The sequence below is a fragment of the Haliotis rubra genome, unplaced genomic scaffold (assembly GCF_003918875.1).
Source record: "Haliotis rubra isolate DU_JTF1 unplaced genomic scaffold, ASM391887v1 Scf112, whole genome shotgun sequence".
NCBI lineage: Eukaryota > Metazoa > Mollusca > Gastropoda > Lepetellida > Haliotidae > Haliotis > Haliotis rubra.
The window spans coordinates 1,856,725-1,879,056 of NW_025765026.1; the positions used below are offsets into that span (position 1 = coordinate 1,856,725).

Consider the following 22,332-nt stretch of genomic DNA (forward strand, 5'->3'; position numbering starts at 1 on the left):
AGACTGTATAGCAGAGAAGCTCGTCGGTTTGACAAGTCCGAGCAAATTAGGCTCAGATCGTTCATATTTTGGATATGTGATATGTTGTATGATGTAAATCAGTCTAATACCTAATGACTACCCTATCTGCCAATGTCTCAGTTTTACACATGGGATTCGTAACGAAGCATCCAGCAAGAACGAGAACAGAAACCATCGTTAGGTAGCAGGTTCAGATGAAACAAGGTCTCAGCCTCGGTGATATCTTGGGAAATATGCACCACTTACGTACTGGGCACCTGAGGGGAGAGCGGAAGGATCAAACCTTAACTAAGTACATCAGGGTCTTTAAAAGTCCTTACATTTGCAAGTTTTACATGAGAAGTCCATATTACTACCTTATTACTGACTTGAAAGATCGTGGAAAAGATTACACGGTTTTGAAAAGTACTTGAATTTTGTAACTTTTTTTGTAACTTGCAACTTTTCCAGACTTAAACACGGATTGATTAATTAAAAAATGAATATATTAGTTCCGTGTTTACGGTATTTCAACACTGTTTAAGTTAAACATGGCACTTATTTCTCTGCCGGTTTATCCATGTCACACTGCAGCAGTGGGCTAACACTATGGACTTTCATCCACGTGGCCACAAATGTTCAATAATCTTGAACGAGAAGTGGTCCCAGTTTCATCTATCTCCTATTGTGTTTCCGTACACTGGAGCCTGTAGTGAAACCCCGGTCACAGCGGAATTTCGTGACACCATCAGTCTGTCACAGTCGAGTGATCGCATGTTATACACCCGGGTTTGATTCCATACATTCGTATGCCCACTGTCGTGATATTCTGCCTTAAACCTGATCAATGCGTGACGTGTTAAATGACGTCTACACATGATGATTTCAGTGACAATTCTTTCATGGATACAGTCAGCAGTGTTTATGCAACGATGCTTGATTGGTCGATATCGAATGAGCGCCAAACCATTAGTTTCCACTATCCATCAATGTACATATTTCTCGATAAACCACCAACGGTTGTACATTAGTATAATATAATGTACGTACAACTTTGTAGGTGGCAGGTGATGATCAGCGTCATGTGATGATAACTACATCATGGCGTACAAATACTTTTCCACACAAAAATCAACGAAATTCTAAGTTTCCATAATCATTGAAAATAGCATCCATTGCGAAGTTTGGGTTTCGCGAAAACGTTATCGTAGCTTTCATTTTATTCTGACTCTAATGTTAACAATAAATATGTTATGTCACCGTCTCCGGCTAATCTCCAAAATATACTACATATAAGTGGTTCCGTAATTTCCAGCGCTGACAAACAACAAGTTGTTGCATCAATAACAGCTCATGTTCCTAAACAACGAGTTGACGCCTGACAGCGTGGGGACAAGGGGCCGTTCATAATTTATGGCTGTGTGTGTGCGTGCGTGCGTGCGAGCGGTGGTTGAGGTTTTGTACACATGTACTAGGGGTGTCAACAATTTTGTACATGGAAAAGGTGTGCTTAAAAATATGGGAAGTGAGAGGGTGGTCATATATTTTGTACAGGACATGCAGGGGGGGGTGGGGGTGGTGGTGTCACTTTCTTTGTACATACATTTTAGGGGGAGTAATTCACATTGTATATGCTTCTCCATAAAAATCATCATCACACCACCCCACCCCACCCCTAGCCATAACTTATGAACGGTCCCTAAACACACAATACGGTTTGTCGTCTTTAATTCCTCACACTTCCTCGCAATAATTCCTCGCATCATTTTAAGTACATTGTAAACTGCATCGTAAACTAAGGCCACACATGTCTATGATGTTGTCACACGTGTCAACTGCTTGTCCTACCAAAAGGTGACAGAAACATTATTCTGGAGGGCTTAGATATACCTGCTATGTTTCCAATAAAAAGCATCTAGATCTGTTGTATGTTTTGTATTTTAAAATGAATTTATATATAGTTGAAATTTGAACCGAACGCTCGGTCTTTCAGGAACAGTTTTAGACATTCAATCTACGTTTGAAACCCCTAAACTCGGAAAACGCACTTGGAAGCTAAAAGAAAACGAATAAATTACTAATATTAATTTAAATGAAATTAGCCATTTTCTAATAGATTGTGTCAGCGTATTGACTGGTCCCTCGTCAGTGTAGCCGACAAGATCTCTGCACACACAAATTCATTCGGGGAGGAGTATATATTTACATTTTGATGCAGTACCAATAAGGCCCGAGCCATGAGCGCAACATGGGACTAATCACGTCTGTAGGCTGACAAAACTACTGCTTGAAAGGCTCTCAACAGCCTCATTTAACACCTTTAGTAGCGAGTCCTAACAGACTGAGATTGCAGCTGCGCAACCGGGGACAGGTAAACAACACAGCTCCTTACACGTCAGATAGTCGGGAGCTGTAAAGTCAACCCTTTATAACGGGATGACAAATTCTGTTACACTGGTCCAACTAATATGGCGGTATGACTGGCCTCTTGGGGAATATAAAGATGTCTGAACGAGTACGGGACGTCTTAAAGCTGTCAAACGATATGAAAACATTGCAGCTTTCCTATTAGGTTGCTACGTTGAGGTTGATTTAGATGCATTTCCTGAAAGGATTCGCAAATGGATTTTAGAAATTTTGCCAAACAGGATTCAACGGTATTCAATTTCAACAATGTCCCCGGCCACTTATTCTCCCATAACCTTGTTTGTTGTTTCTGAGAGAATGCAACTTGGGACTTGTTATATAACCGTGGAAGTACCGCACAATTTTCTATCTCACTTGATATGAAAGCGTTAAAGAGGGGAGATAATTTAGTCGTAACTTTATCAAAGACCAGGTTGCCAAAGACTGCAATAACACCCACCTCACCGTAAAAATACATTACCCTTACACTAACCTGCGCCAATTACTTTCCTGAATGAAATTATCAGTAATAATCTATTAATCTGTAACACAAGGAACAATGTTCTGACCGCATAGCTGTACATACACAGGTATATTTATCTTGTAAAATACACTCAGCAAAACAAACAGACGAAACAAAACTCTCTGTTCAACTTAATCCAAACTAGAATTCTCCAAATCGAATGCAATTTTCTCTCACCAGAAAGCCTTCCTCTCAGTAGGCGATGCCACTGCTAGGCACCCTTGATCACGTGCTGCGCGTGCTTCAAGACTTCCCATAATGCAGTGCTAATGGTATTAAAGGTTCATCGTTCAGGCGCCCTTGTGTGTATCTGATGTAATAGCCAGATAGGTGATTTAAACCTGGTTATAGCAATGCTTGTCTCTTGAAGGAATCCGTACGTCTTGATCAAGTGAGACTAAATTGAAACCAGAGTCTAAATTCTCTCCAGGGTCCAATCTAGCAGTGTTTGCTCAATGCCTACTTTGGTCTGTCGATGGGCTTTGTGAGGGACAATATATGTGCTGCAAGTGGGGGACTATAAGCGAGTCTGATAAAAACGTAAATTAAGATATATGCAGGTTTCACTTGCTTACTTACTTGCATTTCCAGGATGTTTTCTTTTCACTGACTGACTGACTGACTGAGCATGGGTTTACGCCGCTTTTAGCAATATTCAGGCAATACCACGGCGGGGGACACCAGAAATGGCCTTCACACATTGTACCCATGTGGGGAATCGAACCCGGCTTTCGGCTTGACGACCACTAAACCACCCCACCGCCCCGTTTTCTTGTCAACGTTCGTGACACTACACATTGTACGTGACAAACTTGATACCTATACGTGTTTCAAAATACTACTTGAATATGTGATCAGTATTCTTGACTATATTGCCATTGGTGATTGAAATGTATACATGGATAAAAGTTGCAGCCATAAACATGTTTCATTATCATCAGTGAATTTCGTTTTATTCTATTGGACCACCCTTAAACAACGCAGGAAGGGACTGAATTACCAACCAGTGCAATTATACATTCACATCTAACAGAAACGCTGATTTCCTGATTTCCATTCACGCGAGGATTCGAAATTTCCAGCTTAATAATATCACTTGTAGCCAATTACAAGCATGTATTAATTTACCATCAGTGGGTCCGTTTATATTAGTTGAGTACTACCAATAGTCGTACACTTAATCACAAATTGCCATCGTATTCCTTGCCCTTTTAATGGTAAGACCATTTCGAAGTGATGCTGGAAGAAAATACAAGTGTAGCTCAGGACATTAGCTTCATTTTAGCATAACCTCAGAATACGTGCTACTCATGACATCCGCTCGTTAAAACTTCAGGATCGAGTTCCTCATTTAACCACGCAATTCCATCTTTTAGTATCAACCTGAGGTCCCCCAACACCGGTCACGCCTATTAAGTTCTTTCTCGGACATCCAGATCTCATTTACATTGTGGCCTTGACTACCACAAAAGCGCCATACCCATCGCAACATCGGTGGCTACGCTTCTAAGGGTGGCTCATGTGGTCTGCAGGTCTTTCACCAGTATGTTAATATGTTATGGACCCTGTACAGCTGGTATATATACCGCTGCGTGCTCTGGTGCGGGAAGGAAGTCATCCTGAGACATCTCATTTGAAAGTCTATTCGGCCACCGGTGAGCATCTAATAGGGTCATTTATACAAATAGCACATAATGCCCTTGCCCTTTATGCACTGAATAGCATTTCATATATCTGATAGCAAATTTCACGATAATATTTCATATGATCTTAGGGGTTGGGGGTCGGGTTGAGGATGTGGGTCCCATGGAGAAGCTGGCTGTTGTATTTTAAGAAAGGAAATGGTCTCCTACAATGCTGCAAAACAATATATACATAGTCATGTATTAACTCAAAAAGAAAACTCGTGAACAGGATATGCCAGATGCTCAGGTCAATAACCTCTTGTGAGACAAAAGCGGACTGTTGGACGCCCCCTTTTTTGTAGACAAAATATTAATGTATTTTTTTGCCCCAACCGCAAAACGTTACAAACAATAATCACCCTCTGCCCCTTTCCAGAAAACGTAATTAGGACCCTAACTTCTTTTTTGGAATCTGACATCAATTTTCCATCTTTTCTATTCTTTTGAGCCGAAAATGTCTAAAACGCCCTAATATGCATGTCGATACTTTTGTACTATTACGAAACAACATTATATCTAGCATATTCTGTTCCAGTAAACTCCATGCGCCGGACGCAACTATCTTTGACTCTTAGTCTGACGGAGAAAGGTCAAGTGGAATGAACGTATTGCAGATACTTTCACATAAAAGAAACAACGTAAAGTTAATAATATGAAATGTCAAGCTGAAGAACAGTTTAAGCAAATATTGATTGCCTACTTTTAGAATTGCATGCAGAAAGTATACCTTCAATTTGGAAATTATTACGATATATTGTAAGAAACCCTGGTTGGGCCACTGCTATTTCCTGCGCTCAAACAAACAAAGCCAGCTACTCTTCTCCGATTTGGGAAAGGCCCGTAAGTTTAATGCTTCCTTTGAATCAATATAATATAATGAATGCACATATAGACGAAAAAGGCTCGCGGGTCTGACCGAATTAGTCATAAGGTATTATTTATTATTGTTATAAGTCATACGCTGCAGATATTGTAACTTCCTGTATATTTTAACAGGGAAGTGCATTTCTTACTGATTGGAAAAATTGAAAAGGCATTTCATGTTATGTAAGTGAAAGGGTACATGTATTTGTTAATGGCGGTATATGCAAGCCCTGGTGTTTATTAGTCGACGTCCCTCGAGGGTCTCTCTTTGGTCCACTTCTTTTAATATAGTTTGCGTAAATGACATTGCAGATAAATTAGATTGCATAAGAATGCACCTTTCATTGCAGCTTCTGATGTAAAACACAATCACTAAAAGTTCTCTTCACACGAACATGACAAAATTGGGGGCTGAAGGAAAACAATATTGATCTCATATAACCCTGAGAAAACCGAAGCTGTTTTTTTCTTGTATAACATATATTACACCTAAAACAATGAAAAGAGACACGATCTCTAAAGTCTATATACTATTTATAAAGCCTTATGATAAATATGCCTCTCACACCAATCACTGTGTTATGGAACGGACTGGGAAACTTTGAAAGAGCGCAGACGGAAGCCCGAATTTCCTCTTTTCTATCAAAAACAACATGATTTAACGCCCTCGTGTATAAAATATATTACACCTAAACCCAAACGAAACGGTACACCGGTGCTGACCCATTCAGCTGATAAAGAACATCGAAAAAGGGAAGAGACAATCATGTCTTGTTAGCAGGTCATAATGTGTCGGACATTTAATCCACCTTGGGGGCGATCGGGTAGCCTTGTGGTTAAAGCGTTCGCTCGTCACATCGAAGACCTGGGTTCGATCCCCTACATGGGTATCATGTGTGAAGGCCATTTTTGGTGTCCTCCGCCGTGATATTGCTGGAATATTGCTAAAAGCGGCGTAAAACTCAACTCACTCACTCACTTATCAACGTTGCTACGTGGGTGTTAATGTGAACGTTCCATATTTTAAAGGCACTATGTCGCACATTTTCGATAATATTTTGGCCTATATAATATTATATTGGGGGCACATGCACTAACTTTAGCTTCGTACATCGAAAACTGTCGCACGCGGTGTTAAGTTGTGCGTTGGATATTCGTAAAGAGCGCTACAAGGGGTTCGCATGAAATAATGTCCGACCGGTAGAGGGTGCGAGAGTTGATTTAATGCAAAGTTGCATTAATTCATTCGAACTTTTTCATTTAATATTGTAATCTAAATACGTAATTTTGGGGGAATAAATCATATGGTAGATACCCCAAGGGCGGATAGTTAGTATAATTGAGAGAAATTATATTGTAGTTTTACAGACGTGTGATGTGGACATTGTGGCTTTAATGGTATGTATTGATGTATTCTTAGAGGGTTTAATCCTCATAATCACCGTGTAGGCTTGCTGAAGGACTTAACCTCGTTGGTCATGTGGAAAAGGGTCCAACATGGTGTCAGAAGGTCAGCGGTTCAAATCCAATCGGTATCATTGTGCCATTTGTGGGATTCAGACCGCTTACATGAAATCTTAGAAAAATACATCTATGTTGTCCACGTATCTTGATGACAAGCGAGTATGGACTGGCATCATCTCGCAGTCGACATCTCTTCAGCCTGCTAACAGTATAGTTTTACATATTGGACACGTGAATAGGGAGTCGGGCCAAGGATCATAAGTCCGTCATTTGAATCCCATCGATAGATATTTGTTCTAAACTGATAGGGAAAATTTTAGTGTTACAGTTGAAATATGGATTTCTACTTTCATGTTTTAGTAAGAAAGTGACAGGCGTTTAAAGGGAAATTGTCAATGTTACTAAATGAATTAGAGCCATTGCAGACATTGGCAGATCACCTTCAAAATAGTACAGGGTTCCCGGTAACTGGGATGGACGCTAGTGATGATGTTCAAGGATGCGCACAGTCGCTCGGTCTTTGATTTCAGCCCCAGGTCAGGCTGCTACAGCTAGATGGTATTGAACCTTGCGATCGCCAGACCATGCTGAAGCATTTTACAACTAAATATCATTCAAGCGTTTTTGCGCATAGCCGATAATGCCACTGTAGTTGAAGTTGTGTTTGATGGGAATAAAGGCTTCACATGTGATGCATCGTTGACATCACGGAAACCTCCCCTTTGTTCTTGTTAGCAAGCCTGAGGACCAGTAATTCCATATAGCTGCTAATGGAGGGAATAGGGTCTAAAACTCAATGGCCAATTTTCAGAATACAGTTCCATTTGCCCGTATGCTTTTTAAGATGCTCTTAGGATGTTTTTTCCATATTGTGTGATCATTCATATAAAATATTTACATCACCATGCTCTATCGATTACACACTTTTGGTTTTTGAAATAGTTTTTTGTCTCCGAATAAGCTGGCATGCAATCATTTCGTAAGAGCTATGGGAATGTGGACATAATTGGAAGTGAAGACGTACTTAATATGTTCATCACTCTATCAATAAATTTCATTACATTTGGATTAACGTAGAACGGGTTTACTCATTTATAGATAGCTTCGTTTCGTGCCTGCTGACAGCTCATACAATCATACAAATGATGAATGTCAAATAATGCCAACTGTAATGTCATAATGTATATCAGTTTAACAGTTACTGATTGTTTTTAATAACGTCTCTCTCTGTGGTATAGATCACTGACCAAGATACCAACACCGTGACTGGATAGGCCACAGAGGGCTGAATCTATAAAGAGAACGTATGTATCGAAGCGGGCTGCTGTGGACATGTAAACGACAAAATGTGCTCATGATTTAAGTAATTACAGAAAACCAACTACAAGAGAATTTAATGAAAACTGAGGAATTAAACACATCTGGTGTCACAACTCACTTTTCATGAAAGCAGTAAGCTTCCGTTAGCTTCTATAGCGCTTCAGCAATGCTACATGTATCAACCTCTTCTGAAACTCCCCGGGACGTTCAGATATGTCTTGACACAACTCTTCATCGATGACGTAGTCTCCTGTTGTCTATGGTCAGATTCTTGATGTACGTTGTGCAGCAAGGTTTGGGCGCTATCATATCTGTTGGCTACATTGATACCAAGAGATCTATCAAACGCTAGAGCAGATGCTGAGGTGCATGATGGCCAGGACAATACGGGTACACGCCCTGAATTCTTGGAGCAGTGCGTGGCCTGTCATTGTTCTGTTGCAATAGTGCCCCTTGTGGCTATCCTTTGAGAACGCCCAAGGCTGCTGGCTACAGAATGACGTTCTCTTTACTTTAAAATGTGTCTTCCTTTTACAATAACTCTCTCCTCATACCATGACGTCAATTCCCCCAACAGGATTAACCCCCTGGATGTATCCTAGAGCCAATACATCAAGATGGGCAACCCGTACCTGCTCTTGACGTTGTACAGTATCCTGCACCAATCACGTCGATGCTAACGTGGGACGAAAACAGTGACGTCTTTGTCGCCAGTGTTGACTGATCAAGGTCATTCCGCAGTTGGTAATTTACACCGGACTTCCCCCAGCACGTAACAGTCTTCATACTGTGGTCTGCTGATGCAGCATCCCAGGCCCGTCAACGGCTATCACGTCACCGTCATGATACATATGCACAGAAGCAAAGGTCGCAGATGGCTGTACTTCCACGCAGGAAAATCATACAGGTCTTCCAATTGTCAAGGACGCCAGTGATATCTGGACTTGCCCAGCTCCCATTTAAAACCCCCGTGTCTCTGTTCTGATAATAGACTGCAATTTCACCGCGTTCTTTTATGATCAATGAGGTTTTTATCCAACCGCTTGTCGTTCTTATCTCCTATACTCTTCTTCATCTTGTGTTACCATCAGAATTATCTGTTGTGAACAAAATTCACGAAAAATCAATTTTCCCAAAATGCACTTACTTCACATGCACTTCTATATCCAGACATTGTGGGTTGTGCTTGGGCACTCGTTTTTAGCCTCATATGAATTCATTTTCCTTGGAGCAAGTTACTGACATGCATTCATAATGTAACAATGTATAATTTCATTTGACAGGCAATGTTGTCTCTCTTGAACACACGGGTCATTTAATGAAGCGACTGCTTCGTTGTCCCCCGTGTGTGGCGTTCTGTCTTCGAGTATTGTTAGGACTGAGAAGCCTTGGAAACTGTCTGTGAAAACCCTAGTAAGGCATTTATTCTTTCAGAACAGCTCTTGATTTAGGGTGGTCCTGTTAATAATCACCATATATCTGACGAAAAGCATTTGAAATACAGCCTGGTTTTCATAACTGATGCATGCTTCGCTAAACAATATGTCTTGCAGTAAGGACGATTAAAAAAACATTCAACAATACAAGGTGGTTGTGCACAGCCTCCATGTTAAAAGTTGCATGTACATTTCCATTCCATGAATAATCATAAGGTTGATAATAGGAATATTTGTAAATTATATTTTTAATTGTTTCTGATTAGAAACGCTTAAGGCATACGTTTGGATCTAGTTGGTCCTCTTTCAGGATTTATGTCTTGGCCAAAGTCCATGAATGCTCCTGACAGTCTACCCTACCGTTTCCCAAATGATAACTGAAATTCATATTCGTTATGATAATGTACCAAGGCCAATTGCATAATGATGCAGAGTGATGCCAATGGGGCCGGATACTCTCCCTATTTCGCGATTTGTATGTAATTGTCGATGTGAAGTTTGAAGTTTCACGTTGGAGACATCTAATGCGGAAAGCACCTGACTATATGTCCTTATGACCACTGTATGGTATGTATAACGAGCGCGTGGCACATGTAACTATGATATAGTTACATGTGATATAGGTATTTGTAACCACGGTATGGTTTGTATAACAACAGTGTGGCACATATAACCAGGGTATAATCTGTCCTTGTAACCACGGTACTGTATGTATAACTACAGTGTGGCACATATAACCAGGGTATAATCTGTCCTTGTAACCACGGTATGGTATGTATAACAACAGTGTGGCACATATAACCAGGGTATAATCTGTCCTTGTAACCACGGTATGGTTTGTATAACAACAGTATGGCACATGTAACCAGGGTATAATCTGTCCTTGTAACCACGGTATGGTATGTATAACTACAGTGTGGCACATATAACCAGGGTATAATCTGTCCTTGTAACCACGGTATGGTATGTATATCTATAACCAGGGTCTGTCCTTGTAACCACGGTATGGTATGTATAACTACAGTGTGGCACATATAACCAGGGTATAATCTGTCCTTGTAACCACGGTATGGTATGTATAACTACAGTGTGGCATAATCTGTCCTTGTAACATATATAACCAGGGTATATAATCTGTCCTTGTAACCACGGTATGGTATGTATAACTACAGTGTGGCACATGGGTATAATCTGTCCTTGTAACCACGGTATGGTAACTACAGTGTGGCACATATAACCAGGGTATAATCTGTCCTCAGTGTGGCACATATAACCAGGGTGTAATCTGTCCTTGTAACCACGGTATGGTATGTATAACAACAGTGTGGCACATATAACCAGGGTATAATCTGTCCTTGTAACCACGGTATGGTATGTATAACAACAGTGTGGCACATATAACCAGGGTATAATCTGTCCTTCGGTATGGTATGTATGTACCTACAACAACCACGGTATGGTATAACCAGGGTATAATCTGTCCTTGTAACCTACGGTATGGTTTGTATAACTACAGTGTGGCACATATAACCAGGGTATAATCTGTCCTTGTAACCATGGAATGGCTTGTATAACTACAGTGTGGCACATATAACCAGGGTATAATCTGTCCTCGTAACCACAGTATGGTATGTATAACTACAATATGGTACATATAACCAGGGTATAATCTGTCCTTGTACCCACGGTATGGTATGTAAAACTACGGTATGGCCCATGCAGCCAGGGTATAGTCCAGTATTTTTAACCATGGCATCTAAGCACACTGTTCATGTATCAACACGGTATATAGAGTATAACCAAGGTGTTGTGTCTATTACCACGCGATGATACGCGGCATAATATTATATAACCACGATATATCACATCTAACCACATTGTGACGTTTTTTATCATAGCATAGCGTCATTATGTCGACTGTGTCTATCAGGAATGTCGACTGTGTCCACCAGGGCATTAGCAATCACGTTCGTGTGTAATTGAACTCAATCTGGCTTGGTTCTACAACTGACAAGCTACAAATCTCGAAGGCCAGTCAAGCCTATGAAATTTAGCATAGTTAATTGCGCAATAACCGCTGACTTGTTCTTTCATTCCGCCAATTTAGCAACGATCTGTCGCTTTTTAGAGCAAACCTATGTTTGCTGATCGTTCTAATAGTCGTATTCCGAACAATGAGTTATGGGGAGATTAACTAAAAGAAGAACGTTTCCACAAATGTTCTCTCAAGAGGAGGTTATTGCTGTTGATGGTGTATGAAGCCAATTAGACCGTATATATAGCCTTTGTTCGGGAAAGAAATCTTGTTTTGACGCTTGGAAGCAGTTCCGTTTTCCAATATTACATTTGTTACATGACATGAAAAATCTGTTACACTTTTTCCCTTTATCTGGAGAGTTCGGAATGAATATTAACCCCCGGAAATCTCGAATGTAACCGTTTTGGTACACATCCCACAAACTGTTCTATTGTGTGTTTTGCATCTTTGTGTAAGTTACTGGAGACGATATTTACACGTTACAGCTGATGCTACCAAGAAAGCGGGACATCTGTTATCTTTCTGCGAACACCTGGTGTCGTCACTGATTTTAGTGAATCATTAACATAATGTTCTCCACTATCGTCCAGGTGTGACGATGCCAGGAGCAACAAGTCAGCATCATGTAAATGAATGGCGTTATACAAACACGTCAACAGTAGATCCAGAAACAAGCTATATGTGCAAGACGTCCATATGATTCTGTTCCCAGAAGATAAATTCACTGCCTGTGACGATGTTCACAGTGTTTTAGTGTATCATAAAAGTTCCAGCCTTATTGCCAACAGTAAGAACGTGCAGGAATTTATTCCTTTTCCTCCGTCTAAGAAGTCACACTGAGTTATGTCCCTTAACCGTGTCAGGATCTTCGTCGTGGTCGTCGGTTTCACCGGTGTTAAAAGGTGTACGACCGGTATAGCTCTCCTGTGATAAATTTACTGAGAATGATATAACTGAAATACTGAAATATTCTTCAAGGCAGAGGTAGTTTATAATAACTCGCCCATCCGTATTACAACTCAAAACCGACATACAGAGTAATTCTAATTACATTACTGTATATTTAAATACTGTAGTGCTTTACAATCGTTGATTTTTAAATAGAGACATGTGATCTAGTGTTAAACATGTTATAACTTATTGTAAATTCGTTTTGACTTTTTAGTAAAATGTAAACACTACAGAAACCTGTTGTTTATACAATGCTTTTTTAAAAATATTCCACTGATAGAATAGGACAAGGAGGTTTGGAAGTTCTGTGGTGAAAGCGTTTTGTGGTTTGACAACAGGTGAAACCCACTTCTGATGTCATCCCATCAATGAAATGAATTAAATACTACTTAAGTGGCGTAAAACAACATTCATTTACAAAGGTGTGGAATAACAGCTACTTGCAATCCTGAAATGTTAAACTGACCCCAGACCAAAGTTACCGAGGTGCCAGCTCTTATTACTTAACACCGTTCAGTTTCTAAGAACTTTTTGTTCCTTATTGATCCGTCTGTATTTACTCTTTGTCAAGATGGCCGTATTATCAAGTCACATGACCTTTAAAATCAATCAATTCCCACATCTCATGCCACGCTTCATTTGTCAATTTCAGTTGACAAACGCCATTGATTTTAACTTGTTATCACATCAAACAAATTCCAGTATTAAATAATTCAATATTTTACAAACTTTGAAGCCCTGTGTGAAAAAGACATTCAATGCAACTCATCTCTTGAGAAACCCGGGAAATCCCCTTTTCAAAGCTTGTGCCCATCTGAAGTGACAGGTAGGGCTGAGGAGAGCCAATCAAAATCGATTATGGCGCACATGCCAAGCCGGATAACACCCAGAGGTATTCTGTGTCCTCGCTGTTCAACATTTACTCCGATCCAAGTCTTGCACGCCTGTCATAAACAGGATTGTATTTGTTGGAAAATATGACATAGCGGGATTCTTATAAACCTATAAACTTCTGCATATAAACGAGATAAATGCATTTGCTTAAGTAGCTTCAAATATTAAAATCTTAAAATGCCAAAAAATAAACTCTGGCAGTCATTGACCTTGAGAGCATGCTTGTTTATTCAGAAGAAGTTTTTAGCTCATGAAAGCAGGCAATTTTTAAAAACATGTTTCAAAAAAGTTTTATAATTCATAACGTCAATGCACACTCAGTTATTTATTCTATTTTGTGTGACAGGTGTATTTATTTTTGCTTTTTGGTCTTTCAGCATCTTATTCCCTCTTGAATATGTTTCTATTACTAAGGGTATAAACCTTGTAGGGTCGTTGTCGTGTGCAAAAGGGTCTGTTATTAATGCAAGAAACCGAATCTCGTACAAGGATCCCATAAATTCGCAGGTGTGTTACAGAGATTAAACAATCAAACCCCAGCCAGACAAATTTGACAAACAAGTATTTCTTTACCTAATCACACAAACTTTGAACAACACTGATACGATTACAGAGACTTTCACCATAATGGTTAATTGAAATTCTGCCCTCAAACATACTTCATCATCAAATCTAAGTCTCAACTTTAAGAATGTGATGCAATCAAACGAAGAATTATGGGATTGCTCATGCCTCAAGGTGTTTGTCCTCCTCCTCCGTCGGTCTCCCACGGGCTGGTAACAATTTCTCGGTATGGTAGAACACTTGTGTACCCCCACTGACGTGTCCAAGGGAGAATCGACGAAGGATTGGCAATTACTGGCTTGATCGGAATGAGCACGACGGGATTACCTCGTCTACACAACTAATCATTATAAATCGTTAGTGATTCAAATCCACCATTTGAGTGTGGCTCGCTCTGAAGGTACTAGTCAGTCTGGACGGGTCATTAGCGCTGTGATGTTAATAAAAAGATGCCTGACGACTTGGCGGACATTTTCTGATTTGATTATAAGCATCAAATGTCATGGCCATACTTCTCCATTCTAGGGCATGCTATTGCTAGTTGAAAGAAGCCCTTGTTGTTTGGGATTGAGATGCTCAGTACAAAGCTGATATAAAGGTCAACTGCATTATAAAAGTAACACACGTCGAAAAAAGGAATTTAATTGGATCTTTATTTGATCTCTTTGTTTTTGTTCTCTAGCTTATGCTCACTGAACAGCTGTGTAATATGCATTGTGGTGAACTTCTCACATGTGGATGGCTGTGTCAAGCTGAATGATGGATGAAGAGGTTTAAAGGTACAATATGGAAGTGTATTGCTGTGTGTTAAAAGCTACAACCTTCACATTTACGTTAGAGTGTTGTTGTTTAACGCCACACTCATCAACATTCCAGCTATGTGGCGGCATTTGCGTAGATAATACTTTCATCTACGTATGATAATTTCATCTACGTAGACGATACTTTCATCTAAGTCGATGATACTTGTACCTACGTTGATGGCAGTTACAATTTCATATATCATATGATAATCTACTTTGGAAAAGGTAATATCGAATTATCGACTTTGCAACCACATTTTTCGGGTAATCAACAGTAGACCCCAGTTTGTTTATGTAACCTCAGGTTTAATTTATTATGACTGATTTGATGTGTCCTTATGGAGGTACTATCAGAACATTCAATAAAGTAAATATTCACTTAAATGTGTCGAAGTTTTGAATCAACCTATTTTTTCATTTTATCACCGAAACATTTACTTCCAAATGATTTTAGATGTAAATATCAAAATACAGAAAAGGCCAAATGAAAATCCATCACCAATAAACTATAACCGACGTTTGTTTGAATTATATCCATTTTACAGTCTTAGTTACGATACGCACGGTTATACTTGATACAAATATTTTCTACGTACTACATTCAAGAATCTTCTACGTAGATTATTAAAAAATGTTATACTGTGGCTAAAACACTCTTCCAGGGGTACCTATAGGTAGACCAGGTCGTGGCCGTAACTGCCTGGCCACGAACACAGGAATGGTACTCACAAAAAAGAGAGAGGGTACGGGAGTCGAACCCTGGATTGCCTCCATCAATGATTATCTCTGAGCTCTAAGGTTCCAAGGATGTTCGTTGCTCCTTGGTGAACGCCTTCTTATGTTGTGAATATAGATATTTTTATTTTTTTGGGGAAAGTTTTATCCAGTATAATTCACCATTCTGAGTGGGCGAGTGTGCTAGTGGGCTAGTGCGTGCGCGCGTGCGTGCTTGGATGAGTGAGTGACATCATTACCGCTGCGACTATCCCGACTTCTCTATCTTGAAAAAGGAAGATTTCAGTCAAATTCGTCCAGACATCAGGATATATAATTTACACATTTAAATTGATTTTTATTCACACGTACTTTGTCAGATACATTTAAGAAATACACTGAACGTTTCCTTTTAGGAGTTTGAAGTTTCAGCATTCTGTCGATATTTCGAAAATTATAAAATATTGGTCCAGACATCCACTTATTGAGAGACAGACCCTGTGAAGAATGTTGTACATGAAATCCAATCCTCGTGTCACATATTAATCACTTCTTATACGAATAAAACCGCAATAAAACATCAATACCCCTTTTGAGTAATACTGGCAGAGAAGTAGAGCTGTATCCTAACATCAATGTAAAATGGATTTTGAAACTCCATAGCGCCATGTGTCTATCCTTTCGTTCAATTTCCATTTTAATTCACCGTATTTGCGATAATAAGGAGTTACCGAAGACTGAAAACGGAAAACTTACGAGCGTTTTGAGTTGGCTTGTCACGAGAGTCTGTCTGTAACCATCACAATTGTTAAGTGGTGTAGAAAAACACTTTCCAAAGCAGCCATCATATAAATCAAATTCTGTATGTAAGGTTATTTCTTTAAATGGCGTGATGGTTTGCTATATTTCTTTCCTTATTTCAACTTCAGACAAACAAGAAACTTGACTGATTGGTACGATAATGCAGTTAGGCTGACTTTCGTGCAGATAGTGGGTGGAATAAACAGTGAATAGATAAGTACAAGACAGGCACCTTGTACAACTGACTCGATAAACAGTCATGGGAGGGCTGTTGTGGGACTCCTAAAACGAAAATGGTTAAATACTACAGCCAAGACACCGATCATATTAGATTATTAGAATAAGCAGACGTTAGTTGGCTAGAGTGACAGAGTATGGTTTTACGCCGCTTTTAGCAATATTCCAGCAATATTACGGCGGGGGACACCAGAAATGGGCTTCACATATTGTACCCATGTGGAGAATCGAACCCGGGTCTTGGTGTGACGAGAGCATGTAACCACTAGGCTACCCCACCGCGCCAGATGGTTAGAGAGGCTGTCGGAGGTCGTTGAACATTCAATACGGAGATGAAAGACTGAAAAAGAAACTGATTTCATTTATGACACAAAAAGTATTTGGTTAAATAACTAAGGAAAGTGTCTACTGGAGCTATAAACAATAAATCCTATATGGACGAAATGACAGAGTTCACAACGATATTGTTGCTTTTGATAGTTAGATGGGGGAATGGTGGATGGATGCGTGGAGAGAAGGAAGGAAGGATGGATGAAGGGAAATGTATATAGACGGAAAGACATCTATATACATGATGCATCCATCATAATTTAACCGCATTGAATACAAGGTAAGATAAACTGAGGATCAAGAGACAGTATACAATGACAAAGTAAAATTGAAAATAAAAGAACTGTTGTTAAATTTTTGTATGTGTATTTGACCATCACTTCCTGAAACAGATTCCCCAAAGTAATATGTGACTGGGTAATTAGGCGTAAAATGTTCTGCTTCAATACCAATTGGAGTAAAATGAATTTGCATACACACCATCTAGAATTAGTCTTCAGTAACCCATGCTTGTCGTAAGAGGCGACTAACGGGAACGGGTTGTCAGGCTCGCTGACTTGGTTGACACATCGTATCATCGTATCCCTATTGCGTAGATTGACGCCGATGCTGTTGATTATTGGATTGTCTGGTCCAGACTCGATTATTTACAGACCGCCGACATATAGCTGGAAATATAGCTGTGTGCGGCGTAAAACAACAACCAAGCAAACACTCCAGTTGTGTTTCAAGCAGTTGTGAAAATTGTGTCAGTTATATCTCGGAGCGTCAGCTTGGGAGGGCCCAAAGTGATAAGTGTTTGGACGTTTACCACTTGAAACACATGAACCCAGGCAGACACAGGTTGAATTGTGAATTTGTACCCACGAGTTTGATTATGTGTCAAAGGTTTAGTGGAATCAACTACAGCGCAAATATTTCCTGTGTGTAAACAGCCTGAGAAATATGACAGCACATACAACATTCGACATCGTACATCACAATCTGACAACTCCGTAATCTCATTTTCCAAATTTACTTTCTAGGAAGTCAAATATTTTGAATACCCTATTCCGTGACCTAATTGATAGAATCAATATCAATTAGTTATATGTGAGTTTGACCATGATGAACGATGCTTTCACTGACCCACTGACCATTCGCGAATGAAAAAGGGAAAGATTATATCTCTCTATTTGGATACGAAGGGCACCGTGTCTTCGGTTCGAAGCAGAGGTTGATTGGTGTATAATAGATTAAGATCCAGTTATAGAGTTGTCCCATTATCACGACGTTAAACAAGTTTCTGAATGAACGTCAGTGACGTAGGAATGTTCAAGTTACATAATCAGAAATAGGAATATGAAGTTACCACGTGGGTGGACACCAGGACTGGACTACACATTGTACACAGGCTGGGAATACAAATCAGACCTTCGGCGACGAGCGAACACTACGATAAAACAATCCGCTGTATTTGATATATGGATAGAAAATTGTAACATTGATTTAAACCCAGTGGTTTCGTAGATGTTGAGAGGTATATGTATACTCATGCCAATAATGGTTGTCACTACAACCCATTGTACATATTCTTTTGTGTCAAGTACTCTTCAATGATAAAAGTTAGGCATTACGCTGTAGGATATATGGATAGAAGATTGTAACTTTTCGTACATGTTGAGAGAGATATGTATTTGATGAAAGTGATCACCGTTTATATTCGTTTGCGTCACGTACTCTTCAATGATAAAAAGATAAGTATTACGCTGTATTTGATATATGGATAGAAAATTGTAACATTGATTTAAACCCAGTAGTTTCGTAGATGTTGAGAGAGATATGTATATGATGAAAGTGATCACCGTTTATATTCTTTTGTGTCACGTACTCTTCAATCATAAAAAGATAAGTATTACGAAATATTAATGATGTTGGATGTTGTTTTATTGATGGCACATGTGATCAGTTAAAAAAGTGCATATTTATTCGTATAGCTGTCGAAAATAATGTAAACATTAGATAAATAATTATCCTAACACTGACTTCACCTTTTCAAGTAAATTATGAGTGAGTGAGTTTAGTTTTACGCCGTACTGCAATATTCCAGCTACATGGCGGAAGTAAATTATGAAACAAGTTATTCAAATATGCGTTATAAAATTCACATTTGTGTACAGAGCTTAAACAAGAAAGTAAAATGTATGGCAAAGCTCCACTTGAAGTACAAACAACAGATATACACTGTACTGTACCTACAGATAGGTTTTACATTTGTTAGGTTCTCTTTACCGAGTAACACCAGTCGGGCAATACAATCAGTGGTGTGTGGATCCCTCCTCAATAGTATTAACTTGAAGTACTATTTTAGATAGTCCTGAGCGACAGTTTAGTACATGTGCACATCTCTTGGGATTACCGACATCTAAGACGGCCGTAAAAGCGCCTGGAATGCAATATACTGTTGGCAGAATGAGGAAATGTCTTTGAGTTCCTTTCCCCGTCTGTAAATCGTCATTTGTGGTAAGAGAGTGTGATTCGATGGCCAAACCTCTAAAAAATGAGAGACCCGTGTGCTTGACATTTAAAATTGGAAATAAGGTCTCAGCAGATCACCGACAGATGTTCTTTATTCTTAAAAGTGTTCGGTTTTCTAAATGGATTGAATATTTAACCCGAATCTGGTTTACCAGTGCACACACTTTTACCTTTATTTATTATCCAAACCATATTGCTTTAATTTTCAAATATGAGGGATCAGTAGATAAATATATGATATCAGCTGTAAAATTAACTTGGCATTGCACGTGTTTGTGATGGATACCACAAGCTGGGGGAGCAATGGGTGGTGGTGGTTAGGGGGACAATGTCACTGTTGGATTCATAAACCTATACTTTAGACATAGTCAGAATCGCACCCTTTGATTTCAAGGATTTGTTACGATTGAAGATAATATTTTGTCGGGTTTTCTCAAATGGGCTCCACACACCTATCGATGAAGGAACTCGAACTCTTGCGTTCTGTTTTATGAGCAAGCGCTTTAACGACTAGGCTACTCTATTTCACCTAAACTTCCTTTGAAATAGGTGAAAACTAACTATTGACAGATCTTGTTGCCCCAGGACTTGAGACCCTGCTACAGGGTCTGTTTATAATGACTTTGTTGGAAGCTTCTATGAAAGGAAACATTTCATCGATGTTCAATCATTATTAAAACGAACCTTTTGGCAGCGTCTCTACATTGTGACCTTTAGCCAGTCGAAAAACAATTATAACAAATGTTGACAATAAGTCTGACCGACTTACTCCATGTCGACTTAAAGCACATATTGATGACCAGGACAACATTAGACCTCGCGAGTACTGACAGAAAAACGATATGTGAGATCTCTTCCTGGCTTAACCCGACATGGGTAAATATGGTATTGATCAAAACTCAGTTAACCCCGGATTCCAAGAAGAATTACTGGCCGATCTTTAAAGGGGATTTGTGTTTTCAGATGCGCCATGCAAATGTAATCGACTTGTAATCACCACAGCTGTGCCATAATATGAGTGAGTGAGTAAATGAGTGAGTTTACTTTTGCGCCGCTTTTAGCAATATTCCAGCAGTATCACGGCGGGGACACCAGATATGGGCTTCACATATTGTACCCATGTGGGGAAGCGAACCCAGGTCTTCGGCGTGATGAGCGAACGCTTTAACCACTAGACTACCCCACTGTCCGCCATTATATGAAACAAACATGATAAATGAAATGGCATATACCAAGACAATCAATTTTGCTACCGTTACGTATACTTTCTGCATAAAATGACTCTTTGTTTCTCAGACCCGTGAAGGTCTGGGTTAGAATATTGATCTTCAGTAACCCATGCTTGTCGTAAGAGGCGACTAACGGGATCGGGCTGTCAGGCTCGCTGACTTGGTTACCATAGTATCCTAATTGCGTAGATCGATGCTCATGCTGCTGATCACTGGATTGTCTGGTCCAGACAGACAGTTACAGACCGCCGCCATACAGCTGGAATATTGCCGAGTGCGGCGTAAAACTAAACTCACTTACTCTTTGTTTCTCATGTAAGGTTGCACCCCATTCCATCCACATAATGGCGATCTGTATAAAATCAAGTCTGGGAAATTCAGTAACTGATATAATGAGTATTGGACCACACAGTCGGGGTACGATGGCACGGTATGAACCAAGTCAGCATCGACCCCAAGGCGAGCACACACAGGCTGCTGGTAACCAATGAAAAGAAAGATTCAAATTCGGAGTTTGCCTGGGGGTATTTAGAAAAGAAGAGTGAGTAAGTGAGTGAGTGAGTTGAGTTTTACCGCGCACTAAGCAATATTCCAGCTATATGGCGGCGGTCTGTCAATAATCGAGTCTGGACCAGACAATCCAGGGATCAACAGCATGAGCATCGATCTACGCAATTGGGATACAATGGCATCTCAACCCAGTCAGCGAGCCTGACCGACCTATCCCGTTAGTCGTCTCTTACGACAAGAATGGGTTACTGAAGAGCAATTCTAACCCGTACCTTAGCGGGTTCAGAAAAAAAAGGTATTATAGGGTTGTATGCAAATACTAATGAAAATAATCTGACAACTAACACATATTATTGTTTTAGATCATTTATTACCCACGTGGTCAACGTATGGATAGTTGCATACTGATCTCGTACGTCACACCAGTGTCGTATCGTGTTGACCTGTGTCGTAACGACTTGACCTGAGATTCTAACGATTTGATTGGATAACCGATGACCTCTCAATTAGGTCGCGTTGTGATAGAACTTTTACATTCATAACAAACCCGTGAATTCATTCATTCTACAACGTATACGCATTGTGGGAATGTAGACATTGCGAACGTTGCCGTATCGCTGTTTAATTATGAGTCGAACTGAGACATTATATCCGTCGAAAAACATAAACGCAAAGTTTCCACCAGTGATGTTAGCCGAGTGAAGCAACTGCCAACCAAGAAACAGGGTGCTACGGAGTAGTTTACGAGGCAATGACAACTGACATGCATCGTGACGTCGGTTACCAAGGGGGCAGACACGCAAGGCGTAGTGACGTTATTACAGTGTGACGTCATGCAAAAAGTGTACTACAGAACAAAATTCTTCCGCAACCTCTTTATGAAACTGGTTTCGGTTTGAAACCATAAAAATAAAAAAAACATACGCTATTTTGTCAATTTAATGCATGTAAGACGTGGGTAATAAATAAAATACCACACTCGGTCTCAAAACATACGAATTATACGATACTCGTGACATTCCGATGGTTTCTGACCTCGCCTTCGC

General features: G+C 39.8%; 1 protein-coding gene across 2 annotated transcripts in view; it reads right to left on the reverse strand.

Annotated features, from left to right (window-relative positions):
• LOC124289770 (acetylcholine receptor subunit alpha-type acr-16-like) overlaps positions 1–22,332 on the reverse strand; it is an 87,293-nt gene that overhangs the window by 24,372 nt on the left and 40,589 nt on the right. Inside the window, exon 1 of one of the 2 annotated variants that reach the window (XM_046726455.1) lies at positions 8,381–8,913. The exons of the other annotated variant lie outside the window; for it this stretch is intronic. The gene's annotated coding sequence lies outside the window, so the exon portion shown is untranslated. Of the gene's footprint in view, positions 1–8,380; positions 8,914–22,332 lie in introns of those variants that run through there. 2 annotated transcript variants of the gene reach the window in all.